At 41.1% G+C, this 23,513-nt stretch overlaps 1 protein-coding gene across 3 annotated transcripts in view; it reads left to right on the top strand.

Annotated features, from left to right (window-relative positions):
- The window catches only part of LOC111232882 (receptor-type tyrosine-protein phosphatase U), a 148,434-nt gene that overhangs the window by 52,177 nt on the left and 72,744 nt on the right, over positions 1-23,513 (top strand). The gene's annotated exons all lie outside the window — the stretch shown is intronic.

Below are 23,513 nucleotides of genomic sequence, written 5' to 3'. Positions count from 1 at the left end.
TTTATTTTGCTCTTTAAAAGATTTCAACACAGTTTGTTGTGAAATGATTAGTGAAGCAAGGTGAACTGGAGGTGCTATAGCATTAGCATATAGGTAGTGTAGCTTTTCTCTTGTTTCCTGTTGGGGAAAAACTTAACAACTCCAATATAAAGAAAAAAATGTATGTCATTTGAACCATTACATTCTCCTCTGGAAATGTCACAGCCCTTAGTTTTATTAGACCTTTGTGAAACCCTTTGGACATAATGGAGTAAGACAGTCTATAGCCTTAGACACAGTGGTGCTTTGAGCTAAATGGTAATGTCTGCATGCTAACATGCTCACATTGACAATGCATTTGATGATAATGACAATGATATGCAGGTATATGTTGACCATGTTAACAAGATTAGCTAAATGACTAATGGCATCGATGGGAATGTAATTAGTTTTGTTCATAAACCAAAGAACTGGACAGTCAGGATCACCAAAGTCGTGAAGGTTTATTGTCTTTGGACCATGAATGTTTGCACCAAATTTTTGTTTATATTTCAGTCTGGACCAAAGTGTTGACCCAACTGAGCGACAGATCGACATTTCCATGCCGACCGACTGGCTACAAAGTATGTTGGTCAACTTAAACAAGATGACAAGTTGTTTTATGCAATGTTCAAACACACATGCATAAAAATACTAAATATTGCAAATAGTAAGAGACAAACTCCTTTTAAATGTGTGCAGGAGATCCAATCACAATTTCAGAGTATGTTCACTTCTGAACCGTCACCACTATGGACTATTAATAAATAAATAAATATTTCTAACAGCGTCTAATGTGTGTAGAGCTTGTCTTGATCTGCAAAGTGAAAATGCATAGCTCAGAGTTTAGCTCACATGGATGCTTTCAAAACTGTCCAAGATTTTACATCACTTAATCCAACTAAGGCCCTGTGTTCTTAGTAAGCAAAAGATGAACAGAGTTAAAGCTTCTTTGTGAATCAAATGTGGACACTTGAATTAACTTATGAGACAATTCTACTCCTGCCCGCTAGCTTTGAACATGTTCTTTAAATATTTGAAGTTTTCTTTCTTCCTCTGATATCCTCTTCTTTTCTGCTAATCACACATTCCCTCTTTGGTGATCTGGCGATTGGAATAAGCTTTGTATGCGTGCCTGTTATGGATAGTTTTAGTATTCGCATTTGGATATTTCCCAGCCTCTGTGCTCTCCTCGACTCCTCTGTGCCCACACTTTGCTCCAGCTCTCTCTGAATGTTCACAGATCACAGACTCGAGGGCCTTGGCAATCGTTTGAAACCAGAACAGAAGTATTTCTTAAAATTCTCTTTGTGTAAAGGCCTGCATTTAGCTTTCTCAATACACATGAATTAGAAAAGGGGAGAGAAAATATGCCGAAAAGTATAAAAGTTCTGAATTCCCATCCACAGAAACTCAGTCATGGACCGTTCTGGGCTGTGTCAGTTTTAATAGAGGGAGAATCGTCTCAGATCTTTTGGGACTGCTTGAACGCAGGCAGGTGAGATGTCAGAACAAGATGTATGCAGATTTGCTACTTTGATAGAATCATTAATTTAAAAATGTTCAAACTTGACAGCTTTCATGGCTCATTTTTGCTCAAAGCAAAAGAGTTAAGAAAAACTGGAAAAAACTTTATACCACAAACATTTTTCCCCCAAACTTCATCAGTCCTTGACCATGTAGTATCTTCCCCTGTGTGCTTGATGCATTCCAGCCTGTGGGTATAAGGTTTTCAGGTGGAGAATAATACTTGAGTTACTCAGTGGCCACTAGATCGATATCACTGCTGGTTTCTGCTCAAATTAAATAATTTAAAATAAAAGATAAAGCAATGTAATCAACTGTTGGTCAGATTTTAGTTGTTATGTTATGTTTGGGAATTAATTGTTGTTGGATCATTTTAATGTGTTTCAGTTTCATCAGTTTTAAACTGCACTTCCTTGGCATGCAGCTCTGTAGTTAAGGGTGAGCCACAGGGAGCTTATCAGTGAAATAAAGTGTTAAGAAACTAAACTTAGTACATTACTCACCGTGTTAAGCCTTATACAAAGCAGAATAGACAGCTGCCAGGGCTTTTTTTTCAGATTCATTGATAACAACAACAAAAAAAGGTTTTTTTAACATAATTATTGATTTTGTAGAATTGTCCAACATTGATGTTATTTTTAGAAGGTTGATATGCTGATAAAACATAATAGATAAAGTTGTGTATTGTACAATTATACATAATCACATACAGGTAATAATCATAATAATCAATGTCTCTAATCAGCTTATCAACAGCACTGATTTGGTGGAGCCTCCATCCTGATTAAGAATGTGATATAGCTGATTGGCAGAGGTGTCTCAGTAATGATGCTTCAGGACTGGTTTGGTGCACATACCTGGCTTTACATGGTGGCATCAACAAAATGGAAACATCTTTATGGTGCAGAAGAGGAAAACAGAAAGAAAAAGGCACGGGGAGGGACAGCAGAGCATATCAGCTGCAAAGAAGGCAACAGACTGCCTACCCGTACACAGCAGAAGCTTTATCAGCAGATTGAAATGACTGTGGGTCTCCTCAGCGAATTCTGCTTAGAGCACTGCTAATGTTAATGTAACCTATGTCAAAGTGCAGCAGCTCCCTAATGAAAAAAGTAAGTTGAAAACTTGAGGCATCTTGGCGTATTAAAATTCTGGACAGGAACAACACTAAACTCATTTTGCTACATGATCAGAATGTTGCACTTGTTGTTGCCAACTTGCTGATGTGCTATTTGAATGGCATTATTCTCCAGTGTATGCTTTATGTACAGTACATTGTGAGGTTGACTGCTTTTCTATTGGGGAAATAAAATGCTGCAGTGATCTCCTGTGGGAGTGTGAAGCCACCACCATCTGTTTACAAATGTAGTGCCCCGTGTCCCTCTGGGACCCAAGTTAATACTTTAGAGGTTCCACTGGGAAAACTGGTTTGTGCCTTGAAGGATGTGTAAAACAATTCCTCCTGCGTTGCAGCACTAACAAATCAACTACTTAACCATGCACCCTCACATTTTAAAATTCATAACCATACAGCATCAATTATGTGTGACCTACACAAATATTTATAAGGCTTTGTTTTAAAACATATCATTTCACTTTTAAATCCACTAAAAAGTATCTGTTCCATATTTATATCAGTTGGCACTTTGGCTCAGTAGGTGATAGATGCATCATTTAGGACTGAAACTGCTGTACATGCTTGAAGTATCCTCACCATAATCGGGGTGAATAGTGCTAGATAACGGCGGAGATAAACATCCTTGCAAATGACATGAGCAGAATTTGTATGCAGCCATTGATCCTCCGCTGTGAGACTTAATGATTTCAGCGTATTTTGTCCGTGGACTTAGTGGGTGGCAATCCAGTTGCCAGGAGGGGTTCTGAGTATAGGTTATTTCATCTCCATTTGTTGGAATAACATTGATTTGAGATGTAGGATCCTCTTGAGTCGGCATCTGGTTGGGGGCTCATGAAGTGCCAAGAGGGTCCTTCACAGAATAAAGAAGTAGGGACAAAGCATTTTTTATTCTTCTTCCTCATGTTACCTCTTTATGTCTCATCCTTCCCTGCCATTCTCATTCACATACTTCCTCTCAGGTGCAATTAATTCAGCAGTGTTACTATAATAACTCTTGTCGTGCACAACACTCTGTCAGTAATTGATATGTAGGCATCGCTTCTGGGTGGAGCCATTTGCATTAAATCGTGTTAACTGATATGATAATGAATGTGAAAGGCCTGATGCAAGCAGAATGACTAACTGGAGATGGATGGCTATTTGAATTATACACAATAAGTAATATATTATATCAGGTCTCAGGAGTCCACAGCTCTCCTTGCATTTGTTGCCTGTCTTTTCGCGGATCAACTCGGGCTGCCTGGATATAAATAGTCTCACCTCATCTGGCATCTCCTTTTTCATTTTCCTGCCATCCGTAATGTTCCTTCTTACTATTCTTAATAACTGATGATGAGAGAAGCAAGAAATATGAGGGAATTGATTTAAAGAGTGAGACTAAGACCAGTGATATTTTAGGTATTATCTAAAAACAACAAGTGGCAAAATGACTGCACTCTCTTTTGTGCTAGACTGTTTAGTATGCTGTCCGTCTCTGTGCTTTTAACCAGACTGTCGATAATTAGCTCCTCAAGCTTCACCAAACTTTATTATTCTCCATTAACACATATGAAAAGCTTATTGCCTTTCAAATGAGTTATTACTGTGTGAAGGGCTTGGATGAAGATGGGACACCATAGTTGACTAAAAACAAAGATAAATTAGCTGCAGTGAAGTCAGTGACTATTTAAATTTAAATATGTATATTTTTTAGTTTAAAACATCATTGTTCTTAAATAAGATAGATAATATCTGATCCTACCCCGTACACTGCTTTTATGAGTATTTTGATGGTTGACTTCTTGCTTTCATAGTTGAAAGAGGGAATGATATGAGATGACATGCTAAAGGACTTAATGGATTTTGTGATAAAAGCTGAAAAAAGAGCAAATGTTTGAATATTTGTGTTTGCGTGATCAGTGTCAGCCTTTGTAGTTTGGTTGTTAGCAAATTTAGATTCTTTAATTTCTTGTATCTATCACATTTATTCAAGACTGACTCCGTTTTTAATTCCACATTGATCCTCATTGAGCCACATGTTACTTAATCTTAAAACAAACGAATCCACACAGCCTGGTGCACAGATTTTAAATTTGAGAAAACACTGGTATCAGACTGGTTCTCTTGTTTTGGCAGATACCCTGAGTTGAGGTATCAGAATTCGTTTTGGGAGGGAAAAAATTGGGTTGGTTCCCTTCCTAATACTTGGCTGCAAGTATTAAGTAACTTAATGGTTCTTTAGTTTGTAAAATGTGTTAAACAACATTTTATTCCCAAATGATACAGCTTCTGTCTTTGGCTCATGCTAGCTCTATTTGATCACTGTATGTAATGTGCTAACTGAAGACAATGGAGCGAATAATAATCAACCATGGAAACTTGGTTTCAAACATGGTTCCAGATTTGGGGATCAGTTTCATCACATAGCGAAGTTGATAAACGGACCAATTTCTCAAACCCCCCCTGTAAGTCACAGCTTATACTTTTTTTTTTTTCTTTCCAAATAGTGATATTGATCTTTCACTTAACTGAAAAGAAAAGAAAATTGCCTTAATTTTTGCGATAATTCAATCATTCATGTTATGACACATTTTGACAGGCTATTCTTGAGATGTAGAACCTACTTTTCATCTTCATCCTCTCCTCCAAACGCGGAACAGGAGGATTAGAAGAGGAAGGCTTGGCTTACATGGGGATCCTTCACTGTCGTCGCAGAGTGGAGGATGATAATATGTCTGAGAAGATTATATGCGTGAGAAACAAACGAGCCCCTCTAACGCTGGACGCGCTGGAGATAGAAGGTTTTTTTTCTGCTCCCACTGTAAATGTCAGGCCAGATGGAGAGTTTGGGAATAAAGAGAATAGAGGTTACAGCAGCATCTGAAATGAGAGATATTCGTTTTGAGAAGTGCCGTGTGTGCTTTTATGGCATCTGTAGGATTACTACATTCGATTCCTCTTTCACAGTCCCAGTCATTACTGTTTTTACTGCCTCCATCAAATCTGTTCAGTACCTCCTACCTTCAGAAATATTGACTGCAATTATAGAGTGTGAATGGCATAAAACTGCGGCTGTCTTTTGCGACCATGATCAAAATGTGGCTTGTGCTGGCCGCAGCTTGAAGCCTCTCAATTGTTTTGGGAAAAAAAAAACAAAAAACCCTAAAACCCAGAATATTTCCAGCATAACAAAGAACATCAGAGACGCTGGCGAGGTAGCTCGATTGTGGCATCATGGTCCCCGCTCTCTCTGAGTTGTTTGTAATCGCAGTGAAGAGCTTGTCCCTCCGAGGAACACTCCCAGGTTGTTACAGCTAATGACTGCTGGGGGTTCTCCACAAGGAGCTGTCTGACAGCATTTGCTCACATACTAATATCAGACGATGGGAGCGAGGACGATGGCACGCGCTGTAATTTGTCTCCACACAAGCGCAACACATGTGCGAATGAGCTTTGGCACGGGCACTCGGAAGCGCACCATCATGCATGCACACAGTATGCTGACTTCTATTTTGCATATACAGTAACTGATTTATGTAAGGAAACATGAGGCGGCCATGCTTGGAGAATCAGCTGCGTTGCCTCCTTGTCACTTTATGTGAGTTTTGAGGCGATGCCATAAACTGAAATCTGGAAGCTCTGCATCAGTTTTATTGTGACAGTACAATTATGAAGTTCCAGCTCCCACTGCTATGTGGGTTGCATCCTTGTCACCTTGCTAAGGGCCACACTCTCTAAAGGGAGCAATAGAAAAAGCCATAATCGTAACTTCAGTGGAAACTCATATTCTTTTATATGCTTTGCTTGTAATGTTTTTCATTGCAGAGAAAACAGGGAATTTGAAAATCCAACTTGTGGGAAAACATAGCATTTCAAAGCCTTTTCTCATGAACGTTATTTCTGCATGGAGGCCACGCCGCTCTGCTCATCCTCTGATGTGTTCTTTTTGAGGTGGCGGGGACGGCCTGTGGTCTTCAGCTGGATGCCCCTCACACGGGCTGCAAAACGCTCACCCAAATGTCTGCGGGATTTACACATCCCATAACCAAATTTATTTGAGACCTCTTTGAGAGCAGAGGAGTTGTCCCTGCACATGCACGTACACACAGAGCTGGGTTGAAATAATTCTAATTCAAATCTATCTTCATTTGCATAATCTGATATCGTTTCATAAAATCCTGAGATTGATCTTTTAATACATGCCTTTTTACAGTCTATGGCCTTTTCCTGTGGATGTTTGAAGCTGTAACCCTGTTAGCCTCATATGACCATCCTTCTCGCTCAACGAGATCTGGCCACGTGAGAGACAAAAACATGGCGGACGTGGCTCCGCTGAAGGCACAGACAAGTCTAAAGGCAGATGTGTGGTTCCAGTTCAGATTTAAAAACTACAAAAACACAGAAGAGCTGGACAAAAGCAAAGTCAGATGCAAGATGTGCAAGAAGAAGCTAACGTGTGTCGTGCGTACCTGTTAGCACACGATATAGCTGGTGCACTGAGGTACATTAGCAACGCACATTACCTAGCTACCCATTATTTCTTGAGATGTGTAAAGTGTTGGTGGTGTTAAAGTGCATCAATGCAACTGCTTTGGAGTCCATTCTTAATATAAACATTCATATTTTTAATAAGGCACTCATTTAGCAGTAGAATTAGTTCTATGAGAATCTCATTCGTATAAGAAAAATTTGTATTGTATCTGAAAAATCTCCAGCTGAACTAATATTGAATCTAATCAGAAATGCCATCGACTCAGGACCTTGTGGCTTAAAATTGAATCATTTTGGGAAATCAGTGGCAAAACCCAGCTCTATCACACACATTTCCATTTCTCAGGCAGTCCTCAAACTGAGCGTTTGCACCTACATCTCCGCTCTTCCCCAGCTTATCTCTCACTCATTTGCTCACTCTCTGCTCCCTGCTGCTCTTTTATTCTTCAGAATATTCCATCCCTGCCGAACTCTTTGAGTTTTATTTCACAGCCAGCTGTAGCATGATATTGAGAATGAGATAAAATGGCAGTTCTCTTCCTGAGCTCTAGTTAGGGCATTATAAATGTCTACACTCACACAGTCATGCTGCAACACACTCGCAGCGCTAGACTAAGATCTCGGCAGCAACTCCCTGGGGAGGCAAGCTGTTTGTGGCAGGGCAGGAGCAGCCGAACACCAGCTACTGCTGTCCCAGCCTTTGCTCATTGCTGTAGGCATGTACGCCTCTGGGTGTGAGGGCGTCTTTGTATTTTTTTTTATTTTTTTTATTTTTTTTTTTACTGAAATGTCTGCTAGTATGTCAAGACACTCCATCTAGAGTACCCTAAATTATGTACTGAAACTATCCATACTGTTGAACTTCAGGTGCTCTGCAATCTTTCACTTTACTTTTCTTTTTTTTTTTTTTTTTTTTTTTTTTTTTTTAGCCAAGTTACTGACACTCCTCATAATCCTGTCCTCTCTTACTCTGTGTCAAGAAAAGTTCTTAAACAAACACACACAGCCAAGCTTGCTGCAGAATACAGCCAGCCAATTAGAGACTAATCTAACGATGCACAACAATTTCCACAATGCACTGGGCCTATCTTTTTTAATTGAATTAGGAGAGGAGAAAAATAAAGCAGATATTCCCTCCACATTTCTCGGAGCTTGATTACAAAAAGCACAGACTATTAAAAATTCCAGCGGCGGGGTCAGAGTCGTGCTATCTCCTGCTACGATTAGAGGACCAGATAACCAAGATTTATTAGCCAAACATCCCGACAATTAATTAGGAAGTGGGGCTAGACTAATCCTGTTTCCACGGGCTTTAGCGGGTCGAACCTGCTTACACTACCAAGAGGAGCAGAAGAACACTTCAAAGACGAGGCAAATAAGGCGAGGCTTAAATCAGCAGCAACATATAAGCGCATGTGTTGATACAGTATAATTACTGGGTCTGTGCGTGTGTGTATATGCGACTATGTGTCTATACAGCTTGTGTTAGAATAATACCCTGAAGCAGTTATTATTAATGTATATATGTGCAAGTGGATGGACACATGCACAGCCCAGGCCTGGTTGTTTACAGTGCAGCTGTAAATCCACCGTCTGACGTCTTAAGCGTGAAGGTTTAGCCCACTCCTCAGTTCAAAGGCTCGTCTCTAATGCTGCTGGCTTTTTGGGCTCCTACTTTTTTTCTCTCTCTCTCTCTCTCTCTCTGTCTCTGTTCCCCGCGGCTGTGCTCAGCTTCATCTCATGGAGACCTTGTGCCCTGAGAGGCTCGGCAGATCGTAGTGCCGTACAGAAATGTACACTCCGCTGTCTTTGTTCTGGGAGTGCTTGGCATTTGGTCTCACAAGACCTCTGGCTCTTTAAACGCAACGCTCACCAGCAAGCAGATGGTTGAGAAACTTTGTTTGGGTTATTTGTAAGCCATCCACTTTGGGACTGGTGCTATTTTTTGATTACAAAGTCAAGCTAAAGCCGAGCAGAACTTAGCAGAGGGATCAATGGTAAGCGCACTATGTGAGCTGAAAATCTAACAGAACCTGTGGTCAAATTGTGATAAGGGGCAGTTTAACTGAGGGTTTGCCCGGGCTGTGTATAGTTGTAGGTTATTATGCACTGAGTGGAAATAAAGTGATACGTGACCATATGGTACAAAACCCTTGAGGAAATACAAATCTGTTGTCATGGCATGTGTGCCGAATCTCTGCCTTACTTCTCTGACAGTTACCACATTAGCTCTGTGTCTGCATGAAATAGTATAGCAGACAGTCATGGCAAGTCAGTTTTATTAATATAGCCCAATATCACAAATTTCCCTCAGGGGGCTTTACAATCTGTATAGCATACACCACCCTCTGTCCTTACACCCACAAATTGGATAAGGAAACACTTTTCGTAAGATAGTTTGATCAATGTCCTGGAGAAGTCCTGGAAATGTCCTTGTGGTGAGGAAGTCCCCAGACAGGCTGAGAGTATCTGGATGGGGAATACAGCTCTCCTCAGCTGGACCAAGTGGGGATTTGGTCCACAGTGGACTGTGGTTGTACCACGCAGCCTCCAGGTGTGAATAAGGGTCATGGTGTGAAACTAAAGAAGTACACGTGTGTGTTCATGTTCTGGAAAAAGCACATGCATGCTCAGCAAAACTCCTCTGGTTGAAAAGAAGTTACAAACAGACTCTTTGAGCACCAGGTAGATCTCCGCTTGTGCACTTATCCAAACCTGGTGAACTAAGGTCTTCATGGCTTAACAAAGTTATTTCTGAGCACTATACTTCTTGGCGGCATGAACCGTAGAGCCAGCCGGTGGATCCTTCGGTCTCTGTCCATCTGGCTCTATTGTTGACTGCAGACAGACTGGCTGATGAGCGCAGCCTGGATGTAGAAGCAGAAATAGGGCCCTGAGCTTGCAGGAGCTCCCTTAGGCTGGGGCTTGGCAGGGCTTTTCAGAGCTGCTCTCTCGCAAACCCTCTGAAAGCGAGCACAGTAGTCTCCATGGCTGCCTAATGGCCATGCGGCTCCTCTTCAGAGTTTGGCAGTTGACAGTTTCTGATCCTTTTTAAGCAAGAGGTGCAGATAAAAGCCCTGGCAGACAACAAGTAGAAGTAGAGTCTGACTTGTCTGTAGAGATTTAAAAACTAGGAGAGTCTGGGAGAAAAAAAAAAGGTTTTGTGTGCTGTGATTTATTGATTATTTTAAAGCGAGCTTTGAAAAAAAAAAAAAAAAAACCACAGTGCCTTTCCAGAAATGCTGGAGATGGCTATACCAACGTTCTGTAAATGTATCACTTTGAAAACTTTGCGTGCATGAAATTCCCACATGGCATGCTGACAACAGAAAATGGATCCTCAGAATACTGGCAGTACCAGAGGAATGCAATATGCTGATGTTCAGAAGTGATTGTTTTCTTATTTCTCCACGGGCCATTTACAAGGACACACTGTATCATCAAAATGCAGATTAAGTAAATAACTGTTTGTTTCACCATGCATTGAATGTATATTCAGCTATAGCTCCAGTCCAAGAGGGTGGTAACATGCGGGAAGACAAACCTCCCAATACTGGACCCTGCCTAGCCCATCATCTGTGACCAACTTTAATTAATTCCCTCAAGGTACACTTATAGAAGAGAAGAAGAGAATAAGACGGAAAAACAGAATTTAATCTTGGGAAAGGGATATTAAAGAAATAAAACAGGAAGGAAAGCAGCAAAAGGAGGAGAAACCAAGAGAGAGAGAAAGGAGAATATCGAGTCCAAATTTGTTTTCCCTGTGTCTAGTTTAATCACTCCTCATTGTTTTTACCGTGCATAGTTGCGTACCTAAGGCGGTGTGTTGAAAACAAAGGCTCAGTGAGTATTTGGCTTTGCAGCCTTGCTGCATTCCTGTCTTTTTTTCTGTTTTTTTTTTCTCTGAAGGTTTTTCTTCCCCTCTCCTAGTCTCTTTGTCAAGAGAAGGATGTCACACCACAGACAGGCACCACAAAGAGGGCCAGAAAAAAAAATCACTCTGCTCGCAGCCAGCAGAGGTGGTAATCGATGGGAGGTTAAACAAAAACAGAGGAAGAAAAGCACACTTTCTGCCAAGCTTTGGAAAACAGGAACCACTTTCATGGTGAAAAAAAGTGTGTCTATACTGGCTCAGCTTTTCTGTTGTATTCAAATGTGATTTTTCAGCAGTGGAGATCAGTGAGAGCTGACAACGGATGATGGCATTTTGTGTCCAGAGATGGACGTCAATACAAAGGACATCTGTGGAAAAATCATGTTTGGCTTCTATGTATATATACAGTATATGTATATATATATATGTGTGTGTATATACATATATATGTTACCTGTGAAAACAAGTGTAGCATTCATTGTTTTAAACATAGTTGTGTAATTAGTCGTCACTGTTTCCATAGTGTTTCATTATGATGCCACAAAACCATGCAGACTCACAGAAGGTGTTTTTTTTTTCTAACAGGCATTTCTCATCAACTGACAAGCACAGTCACTGAGCAGCGCTTATGATGCTGCATCCATTAATTTGCATAAAACATCTCAAGAATACTCCAGTGAGTTCTTCGCTCTTTGCAGATGCAGGCACATATTTTCTAACCAGTTGTTCTTCGCTGGCACCATATACCGTTTGTGGTTAGAGCTGCTGTCATTTCAGCTCCAATCTGAGCATTGTCAGCGTGGGCCTCATGCCACACACCAAAATACATGTCGGGTATGAGGAGTGATGCTACCCACTGGTTAGTATGGGTCACATACATGGGACACATTTCCCTATGAGGATCCGTAAAGTGTAACTTAATAGGCCTTTGTCACAGCAGAGTCATAGAAGGAAAAGCAAAGATGTATTTAATTGCTCCTGATGGCTGCTTTTCTGTTTAGGTGAGAGTAACAAAGGCTCACTGGCATGTTTTGGTTTTATATGCTCAGATTGGGAGATAATGATATTTCTTCTTCCACCCTAGTCTTGATACTTGACAAAGAGAACCATTAGGGCTTGAAACAGGCTCGTACTTTAACATTTTGAAGTATTTCAAGTCCTTGGGGAGCAGTTACAGGTTTGGACTCAGTACCCAGACAAGAAAGTGCAGAAACGTACATATGTGTTTTACAAACCAAATGCCTTCACCTCCAAACAACAGAGGAAAACAGAATTCTGATGGTGGAGTCCACCGTGATGAAAAACAAATGTTAAAAAAAAAAAAGTAACAGCAACAAATGTGTAGCCTGGTTTAGATAGCATCCTTGTGACTTCCCCACTATACTCTTGTCAACAGTTTTTTTATAAGGACTACCTTCAGTACAAAGTTGTTCCAATGAAAATGGTTGCCAAAGAGGTTTGTGGATTGTCAAGAGTTACCTTGACACTTGTTTTTGAAGAGGTGTTTTTGAGAGGTAAACTCAGCCACAGTCATGACCTGTTTACTTCCACTTGTTTTTGTGTGCATTTTCAATTTGTGCATGAAAAAATTTGTGGAAATCTCTGGTAGTTTGAAAAAAATCCAAATATTGCAAAAATAAATTTTGAAAAAAGTTAGAAAAAAAATGCAAGAAAAGCAAAATGTCACAAAGCATGCAACCTCTGTAGTCATTCAACAAACTGAAATACAGACCTGTTTCTCGGATAAAAACAACGAAACTAATGTATAATTATTCTGTACTAATTGCTTACATCTCTGTAAATTCCTAAGAAAATGCCTTCTGCATTCTTGGTAGAGGCCAAGGTCAGGGCTACAGTAGCTGTCACAATGATGAGTGGTTCTCACTGAGATAGAACGTCTGCGGACCAAACAGGAGGGGATTGACAGTTAATCACAAGCACATTACACCTCTGGGATGGGCGGAACTGCAGCCTCCTGCCTTTGGCTCCAGCCTGCCTGTCATTATGATGGCTCTGCAGCCTATCAGTGTCTCACTCAGATTTATCTATCCGACTCTAGACTGTGGCCTCGTCTTGGGCTGAGCTTGGCACCTGTCCATCCATCAGCCTCTAAAGTTCTCCTGTGACGCAGTGGACGCAATCTCTCTTCCAATACAGCCCCATGCCGCCACGTGGCAATGCTATTGTTCACGCTGTTCATTCAGTCGGTACAACTAAATAAATGCTACACAATGTTGGTGGATATGGCGATGTGCCCCTTCAATACAAATCTGCAGAGCTGCAGAGATGCTTTGTCATTGTTGGAGCACTGTAACTGTGTTAACATCCACCAGGGAAAAAGCTGGCAGAGTTTATTGGGACCTAAGTGTTTTGGGAGGGATAGTGTGGGTGGACAACTTTGCTGATGGCACTGGTGAAGGCTCTTTAAAACAAGCCGAGTAATTACTAAAAAGCATGCTGAAGGCCATTTAAGCTGCAGCTGTTGACAACGCTGTGACACGAATTTCAAGATTAGGTGTATTTGTGTGTTTGTGTGTGTGTGTGTGTTTGCGTGAGCAGAGAAAACGAGCGGATCGTATGTAGGGTTGTTTTTGCTTGAATGGCTTATTATGCTGATTTATCACTGTTGACTCTAACATCCTGGGATATAGTGTGCCTACAGCCACACAATTAAATCACTACAATGTTGACTTTGAGTGCAGCTTTAGAAACGACAAATATCTTTCAAGTGCACGCAGCATGACAATTCTGTTTGCCTGTCATACAATAAATAATTCTTATGCATGTCCGCATTTGCCGACTGCCATTCATTTCCTCTCGTGACTAGCTCATTAGCTTTGTGTCAAGACAGATGACCAAACCATCGTGTTATTATGCAGTTGCCCCCTCCATCCCTGGAAGCCTCTCACTTTACCACAGGGCCATGTCGCCACGCTGACATGTTAATGGGATCAGTCATTGATAACAAGGAGCTAATGAAAATCTAATCAGAAAACTAGCCTGGATCGCTAGGTTGTCTTCTACTGCTCTGAATGTCGCAGACACAAAGCTGCTCTGCCTCTCTCCTGCAGCCTGTGAGAAAAAAAAATCAGTTTCAGGTCTCATTACCTGGTATAATTTGCAGTGCCATCCTGCAAAAGAGAGAAATATCCCTTCATTAATTAATTTATTTATTCACTCATTCATTTTCTTTACCTTTTTAATAATTTTTAGTGCTTTAGGGGCTGAAAATTAGCCCTAAATATTTCAGAAAAAGAGGAGGAAACACATCAGGCAAGTCGTCTTTCCATTGCAGCAATGTTAAATTTAGCTCTTCAGTTAGAAGCAGCATATAGGTAATGAATTATTGGAGCCCCATTAATTCATTCTATTTTATCCTCCTCCTGGGCTGTTGAGAGGCAGGACAAAGAGTAGGTCAAGGCTCAGGCCAAGATAAGTTCTTAAGTATCCCAGCAGAGAAAGGTCAGACGGATCTGCACGTGGAGCATTAAACTTATACTCATTCAACAATTAAGGAAACACGGGATATTCAGTTCAGCATATAGTTGCACTGTCATGACAGAGGATAATGCGTTTTCTCTCCTCCGTCCAGCCAGTGTGGCTCAGGGGAGCAGCTAACTGGGATGAAGCCCTCAAGGCCTGGATGCTGCAGTGAAACTAAACGGCCAAGCTTTACAGAGGAATGTGTGAATGCCCTGTAGGCGTTAAATGTAGGACAGCCTTGCAGAGCCATATGTGTATTGTCTCGAGCCGTAATGTTGCACCTGAGTTACATCTGAACATATGCTCTGCAATTACTCTAACATGCATATAATTTGATATTATGCGAATATCAATTCACAAATGTCTCCAAACATTTCAGCATTCCTATTCCTTTTTCTTTCTTTTTTTTTTTTTTAAGCATGAATAGAGTCTCTGTGCTTGTTGTTTTTTGTGAGGACAAAAACTAAAAGAGACGATAGAAGTTTAATTCTGTGTATCTGGGATGACACATTTCACAAAGTTAAGTGGTTATGGAGCTTCTTGACTACAGACTGTGCCTTGATATAGTTTTAAGCCTAAACAGGCTATCATTATATTTGAGCAATTTAACTGATACATATATTTCACTTACCTAATGGAGAGAATACCATGTCTATTGATCGTGATGGATGGCGATATAAAAAGACCTATGCACCCAGAATGAAGCGCAGCACTTATCAGTATTGTATTTGCTGTTATGAAAGCCCCAGGCTAATTGTGTTATAGGGAGAAAGCGTGTCTTTCAGAGCCATGTGATGTGTTCTCTGAGGGTGATGACTGGCTGATAAAGGGCTGCTGAGTGCTGGGGGGGGGGACAAGGTTTATGGATTTCTGCAACACCCCTGGAGCCACAGATTGAGCAGAACGACGACAAGGTCTCAGCCTCTTTCTCCACATGTTCAGACTGTGTCCTTTCTCAGCTTCCCGGCCTCCAGTAAGTTCCAGAGGGATGCAGCTGACCAGTCCGGCATATCACAGCACAGCCAGCCGTCTGTCGGCTACGCACCACGATGCATCAAATTCCCTTATCGTAGCATAGCACAGATGCGAATTAGAGAGACACTTGCAGGTGATTGCTGTCCTGCAAAGTGCCATTGGAACAATGAACATGCACATCAAAATGCTTTCTCTTATATAGATAGTCCCTCCATATCTCAGTTATGAACACTTCCCTCCTGACTATCTTGCAGTTCATTTATAATGCCAGACTCAATCTGCTGTATACAATTTCTTGCAGGCCTGGAGGCCTCTATGACATGTTCATTCTGCAGAACAGCAGTGTGGGCTTGCACTTTGACCAGGCTGCTAATGGTGATACATGGCTCATTGGTGAGATACTTTTTTTTTTTTCTTACAGACCGAATGGAGACAAAATTAATTAGGGCCTCCTGGTTATCTAGTTTGTCTGTCTGTGATAGAGGTTATAGCCTGACCACATGGTTGATTACATCCCCGACCAACCTTTAGAGCCCCAGGGGTGATCTTATCCTCGTTGTCAGGTGTGCAAACACACAAACACACGCACTGATATGGAGCACATTGTGTATCAAAATGCTGCTGTGTGTAAGTGGATGCTGCTTGTAGCAAGCCCCTGTAAACTCAGCAAGGAGACGGAAATCAGGTATGAACTCCCTGATGTACAGTATTTGTTAAATTTGTTGAATCACACTGTCAAACTCTGAACACTGATTATCCAAGTCTTATTTTATTTTCACTGTGAGATATACTCAATTTAACCGAATATTACAAGTGGCCCATTGTGTGCTGCACAATATTCTGGGCTTCTGTAGGTGGAGTACCTCTGCTGCAAGACCTTCTCCACAAATCACTCCAAACAGCTCCAGTTCCAGTTTATCAGTGTCTAACTGCTCCGTTTTGAGGGAATCTTATGAATTTTAACCGTCCAGAATACATTAAAAGACAAATTTGCAATTATTCTATTCATTTGCATTTCTGGCAGTTAAGGCTGAACTAATCCCTTTTAATGACTCACTAATTTCAGTCATATGGTCAAGATCTGGTCCAGTGTGCGAAGGATTTTCTTTAGGTTTTTTTTTTTTTTTTTTTTTTTTTTTTTTTTTTTTTTCCAGGACTGCAACAGACACAACCTCTGTCTGTCTGGCTGTGGTTTCGGATGGACAGCTGGTGTGACAGTCACTCGTCCCTGCCCAGGAAATAATTGTGTTAATTCATTGAATTGAATCATGTCTGTGTTGGTTTGTCTTCGACTTAGAAATAAGTAATCCCTCTGTTATTTCCAAAGATTATTTGTTATTATCAGGACTTGCATATGGTTTAATTAACAGCATGGTTAGTCAGCCATGTGCCATGCTTTGCTGAGTGTATTCAGGACTACAGTGGGTGATTGTACTGATGAGCACACTTTCAAGCTTTGAGGATGCAGTGCTAATCACAGGCATGTGACATTATAGCTGTTAGTGTCAGTGATGGCAGAAAATAACAACGATTCACTGTGAAGTGTGTAAAATCTGAATTTACTGCACTAAAGTGTGAACTACAGAGTGTCTGCTACTGTATGCGTAGGGAATGAGTGAACGAGGGAGTTATTTTGAAAACATCCCAGAATAATGGGAGTGTTTTTTGGAAATTGTGATTGGCAGCCACCATCAGTGTGTGCACCTCTCTTCTTCCTCTGCACAGTCACAGAACAACTGAGAGCCTTTTCTGTGGTTGCAATGCGCTAAGACAAATAGACTGAGACATATAAAAAGTGTTCATCGTCCTTTTCCCTCCTCCTTTTTTCTCATGTGTCCACTCCTCTGCCTCTCTCCTGGACAAATTTGGCAGTTGATCCCTAACGGCCCGGAGGACAATTCAAAAGGTCAGCGCAAGCAGACTGTTGAGAAAATGTACCTTTCCTTCTCCTCCCTCTCCTCGGAAAGAAGACAACAACACTTGCTGACGTTGCCTTATCTTCCCCAAACGCCGGGAGGCACAACCTTCTTCCACAATAGCACCACTTGTATTTCATTTACTTTCTGCTCGAACATCAGTCCTGAGCTGGCCCCCCACTCTTTCACTCTCCATTTCTACTCTGTGTGCACCAGGTTGTCCCCAGAGGTGTGGGTAATGGTCTACCGGTCCCTCTACTTGAGGCGATAAAGACCTGCAGAGAAACCAGTCACAGCTCAAAATGAGAGGATAAGATGGAGTTAAGAGGAGAAATTGAGGATGAGTTGTTAGGAGTGTAGACAAAGGAAAAACAGTGGGAGAAAGGTTAAGAGTGCCCTGTGGTGCCGTACAGTCTAATTCAATACTTTACTTCCTGTCACCTTTTGGTCTGTTTTTTGCATTTTAAATCAGGACTTTGGAGAACAATGAAGTTGTGAAATGAGGACATGGGGCATAGATGACTAAGAATGCTTTAAAGTCCTCCAAATTGGATAGACCGTGGGCAGATGAAAAGCAATAAGTTGATGAAGTGAATACTGTTCCATTATTAACATTTAGAAGTGAATGACAGAGGAGATGTCATTTGATATTGATCTTTGGTCAATGAAAAATACCACAGCCAGAGGGGCAGATTGTTTCAAAGAACAGAAAATGTCAATACCTACTGTGCACTGCTTTGAATATTTTAAGCTTGTTGGAGGGAGAGAGAGAGAGAGACGCTGCTTGATGGATGACAGCGGTGATAATGAAAAATGATATGAATGGGAGAGAATGAGTATGACGGAGGTGGAGCTGTGAATGATAGACTGAGTAGGGGGTGAAAATGAGATTAGGTTCCGCACTCGAGGTGGCATGTCAACCTTGGCAAAGTAAAACCTGCCAGTCCTTCATGACCTGATGCAAAGCTGGTAGGCTGCTCTATTGATCCAGCTGCAATGGAGAAGGCTCCTTTGCAGCCAACGCTGATGTTTTCGCTTGTCTAACATCATGGTGCGTGTGTCTGTGAAGAGGCATGTGATCCGTTGGCGTAAATGTCAGATTCTGATTTTTTTTTTAAATGTAAATGTGCCATTTGTCTTTGATTTACTGTATGTGAGGGTCTTTGGCTGCAAAGAGACATCCAAGATTTGAATGCAGATTTGTTGCTTTTGTATCATCCTGCATTCATCTGTTTTTCTGCTAAATTAAATGGAATTAAAATCTGCTTTAACTGCTCATTTATTTATTTAGGGCAGCAGAAAGAAACTGTAAACACAACACTGGCTAATATTGAGTATTTAAATTTAAATTTTATTCTATAATAATATTGGGGACTGTGCTTATTCGCTTTGTTACTGAAAGTCAAATAAGAAGATTGATTACACACTGATTTTATCCTTTGTTGATAAAAAAAGTTTTGCTTATAGCAGCTTTATTTAATTTATCAGTTTAATAGAATTCCTTCAACACAGTTGAGCAGATGTTACATTCAGAGGGCTGTAACAGTAAATTATGATACGTTTTAAATAAATAGGGTTTATGTGTGATTTCTCACTCATGGAGTAAAACATCAATAAAAAAAAAAGCAAGCACCTTTAATGCTTTGGAGATATTACTTCTGCATGTTTAGTGGAAACTGTGGTGGTGCTTTTCTTTTTGAGTATTAAGTCAGCCTCGCCCTCCTGGGAGGGATGCTGTCATTGCATGTCATTGCTGTAAGTAGATAAAGTCTCTATGATGTCTTATTATTGCTTTGTCCCTGTATGAGAGACAGTTTAATTGTCATTGTAGGCATACAACAAAATTATGTTTGTTAAGTCTCAGAGACCAGCTGCAGTAGAAAACAAGATAAATGTATGTTCCATTAGGAAGGGGACTTGTCTATCCTCTCAGTGGGTTTCCTATCAAAGCCTCTATGTTTTTTTATAAAACTCCAGGCTCCAAGGTCAGAGAGGCAAAAAAAACACACCAGAGAATCACAGAAGAACTTTTATTTGTCATTTGCTTATGGATAATAAACACATTAACGTCTAGTGTTAGCGACAAGGCGTTTATGTCTGTGATTGCAGTGTCTTCTCCTGAAAGCTCTCATTGCTCTGCGAACAATTTCACTGCATGATGGGCCAATTTTACATTTGTGAGCTGTTTTTTCTCAGAGAGAGACCAGACATCAGGGAAATGACAGCACTAATGTGCCTTTAAGGCCAATGGCCAGACCTCCACTCTTTCCTCAATTTAGCACTTAATTTATTTATTTACTTATTTATTTGTGCCGAAGGTTATTGCAGACAACAGCAAATATACAGTCGGGGGAAATTGCACCCTCAGAGATTGAGTCTGAAATCCCACACGACCTTCTCAGAAGAGAGTACAGGGCATAATGAAGGAACCTGGTGAAAAGACGAAAGTCAAAGCCAATGTGCTGAGAGCTGGTCGGGGTTTAGACTAACAGTAATGGCACAGCAAGCAGCATCAAGGACGGATCTTAAACCCTAACACGGCCATTGATCCCATTATATTCAGACCTCTGGTCTCTCTAGTTTCTGCTGTATTGGAGATTACTTGGACTCTGGCCTTGGATGTCAGAGGAACAAAGCTTTACTGAATGGGTCACACAGAGAACGGCTCAGTGCATTTTACGCAGGAGGGGAAAAAACAGAAAAAGTATGCTCTAGGCTTCTGTTCTACTTTGATGTTGTTTCCCCTGTTTTATTTTTACCATCTCCCATGTTAACAATTCTGCGTCTTATTTGCACTCTCCTTTTTATGTTTTCCCGACTCTGTGTTTGTGACCTAACCTAATGTATCAATGCTGCACGACCCAAACCCCACCCTCAGTTTATCATCCTCCTTTTCTTTCTTTGTCTGTTGTGGTTTGCCACAGATAGTGTCACCTACAGCCCGTGACCAGGTTGTAGTCCAGCAGTGCTCTGTATGAATTATGATGTGCTGGATCATTCCTAATCTTGTTATGGATGTTCTTTTGCCCTTGGGAGGGGCATCAATGGATGGATGGAACTTTATCAGATTTCACAGTGCTTTGGGGTGTAATTCATGAAAGATGCTGTCCTGTGCGCGTGTCAGGGACATGCATGGTAGCACTAAACACAACGTTTAATTCATTTTCCAGCATTTACCTTTTAATAAAATATAAACTTAAAAACCGAAGAGGAAGCAGAGTAAAACGATGAAAATGTCACAAGACAACAAAAGAAGACAGTTAATGAAATATGAAAAATAAAACACATCAGTGTGATCTGTGCCTTCAAACATTCACCCTAAAACAAACCAGGAGGACCATCAGATGAAGGTGAGTTTTAAAAAGTCACTTAAAAGATACTGGTGTGTTTATAACCAGATATGCTCAAATATGTAGTTCATAGCTGAGGGGCCCATATAAAAAAGGCCACCTGTGGTAACCAAGCAATTGGCTGGAACAAGTAGGAGACCCCTGCCTGAGAATTTCAAGCTGCCCTGCGACTCATGAGGGACTGACATAGCTGTAATGTAGTTGGGAGCTTGACCATGTAGAGCTTGCACAAATTGCTGACTGGAGCTGATAATGGCTTCACGTAGAAAAACAACAAGTCTGTCAGAAATCTCCTGCTTGTGAAAGCTGTGAAGACTTAAGTGCTGATAACATATTAAAGGTTGCAGCAAAAGTGTACATTCAGGCAGTTGATCATAAAGGTTGATGACGTCTAGTCATGAAGTTCTTTCCTGATAAATCCAAGGATTTCTATGAGTGGCAGGAGCAGCGTCATTTGTTTGTGTGGGCCAGGCAGCAACTGTCACTCTGACCTCTTCTTTACTTCCCGAAAATGACATGGTGGAAGGTAACAGCTTCTTCATTTCCCCAGCTTCTTCTCTAGGTGCTATTCAATGTGTTCCCACCTCAAGGTAAAGCTAAACTGGTCTTAAGGTTAATATTGACTAGTTCATCATTGTTCACACATTTTCGGTGTTGGACCACTTCACAGGTGATCCTTTGACCCCAGCAAGGTCTTATTTCTTTTATCAGAAATCCATGTTTGTCTTGACATGTCATTTACTGACAGGAAATTAAATGGGTTTTATTCTCCCTTTGTCATTTCTGTACTTCCACAGAGCCCTGCAATCATGCTGTGCTGTACTCTGTAGTCGTGGTAGAGAAGGCTGGGCAGAGTGCCAGTGCTGAACGACTTTTCTTGCACCATCATCCTCTAAACTACACTGCCATGCCACACTGTCAGAGAGGAACCTGTTGAAATAAATACATAGAAGTTTTCCCGAATAATTGAAATTCATAAACAGAACAAGTATTGGAACAATCCATTGATTAATTGGTTGGCAGAACATTAATCGCCATCTAATGTTCAAAACTGATACTGATAGACTGATAATAATGGCTATATAGAACATCAGATAAGGGAAAAAAACGTGTTTTCTATGAATAAACTACATGAATTACAAGGAAGGTTTCTTCTCTATTTCTTTTAGAGTTATTCCATAATAGAACAAGTGCATTTTAGGCTTTGATATCCCTTGACTACCCTTTTTGTCCAAGACCTCAATTCTGTTCATCACAATGTTTAATTCATAGATATATTCACACATCACATGCACTCACATACAGCATCTTATTAAATATATGACTTCACCGTTCTTCGATCTGAATCTCAAAGGATTGTTAAAGGGCAGCAGAGCGACCAGTTTGTGTGTCCTCACGTGACATTATAATAACTTGCAGAGTCAACACTAAGGTGTTAATAATGTCTATATATAAAACAAGGGGCACACATCCAGGATATAACCAGCAGTGAGGACAGTACGGCTGCAGCTCCTCAGCCCTTTGCTATTATTTTATGAGTCCCCCGTGGCGATGGAGGGTGCAGGAGAGGAGATGGATACTGAAAGATCTAATTAAGCAAAGCGAAATGAGAGTGCTGAGATCCCCAGCTCAGGACAAGACACAAATCAGACGCTGTTGACAGTGGGCTGCGTGGCAATGGGGCTTTGCAGCAAAGGCCGCACTCTAGCCTCCAGATAATGACCATCCCGACTTCTCTGTGGTCCTCAGTTTAACTTTCTTTATAGCTTGGGGTTAAGGGTTGTGAATCTGAATCTCATTATGTAAAACATCAGCCTGTGATTTTGGGTGTTTTGTCTTATTTGCACTTTAAGTGTTTTTAAGTGGAGGGTGGTGCTGGTGTAGAACCAGAAGACTCCATCAGGTGTCTGGTTTTGAACTTGAACTGTCCACTAAAAGAAAGACTGTGTGTCTGAAGGACAAATAAGAGTTCTGTGCTCATAACTCATTGTACTTATGTTTGAATGGTGAGTGGTTTAGAAGGTGGGAAGATGTTAAAGAGGATAGTTTGTGCTCTCTTTTGTAGGGGATGTTTCCCAATCTAGAGGTGCAGACTGTGTGGGATGTAAAGAATTCCTTCTCTGTCTGGCTATTCAGCATTCACATGCTATTACATCTGAGTGGAGAATAAATGTCTTCAGGACACCTGGCGCCAAGGCTGTGACTGTCTGGTCTCCTGGGCTCATTTCTGACTGAGAACAGAAAGACCTTGGAGTACAAAGACAACAGGCTTGATTATGTGAGTACACAGGAAGGTCTCCCAACATTGTTGTGCTAATCATGTTAGCGGGCACAGACTCAAGGCAGGACAGATGCTAGGCAAAGGGCAATAGGGTTATGTTATCCTGATTAGAGGAGGCTTTCGGGGGTGGGGGGGGAGATGGTTGTGAATCTAGTTTCCTACCTCAGCGTCACCTTGCAGAGGGAAAACTGCCATCGGTTCTTTCTCTCGCTCCGTCTGTCGGCTTCTCCTCCCATCTCTCTCTCTGGTGCGCTGTGTCTCTCTCCAGCATTCACAAAAAGTAGTGCTGTAGCCAGCATCGACTTTGTCTTTTTTAATTCAACAGGGCACATTTCTTTCCCTGTTATCAACCACCTACACACATAGCAGTGGGTTGCTGGAGAATACTTTCATTTTTCTCCTTGTGGATTCACCTTGCTGAAACTGCTTAAAAGCAGATTTGTTCCTTTGTGTCTAACGGTGCTCTGATCAGGATTTTTGG

Source organism: Seriola dumerili, unplaced genomic scaffold (genome assembly GCF_002260705.1).
Source record: "Seriola dumerili isolate Sdu_G_001 unplaced genomic scaffold, Sdu_1.0 BDQW01000341.1, whole genome shotgun sequence".
NCBI lineage: Eukaryota > Metazoa > Chordata > Actinopteri > Carangiformes > Carangidae > Seriola > Seriola dumerili.
This window is presented reverse-complemented; position numbering and strand designations above follow the sequence as displayed.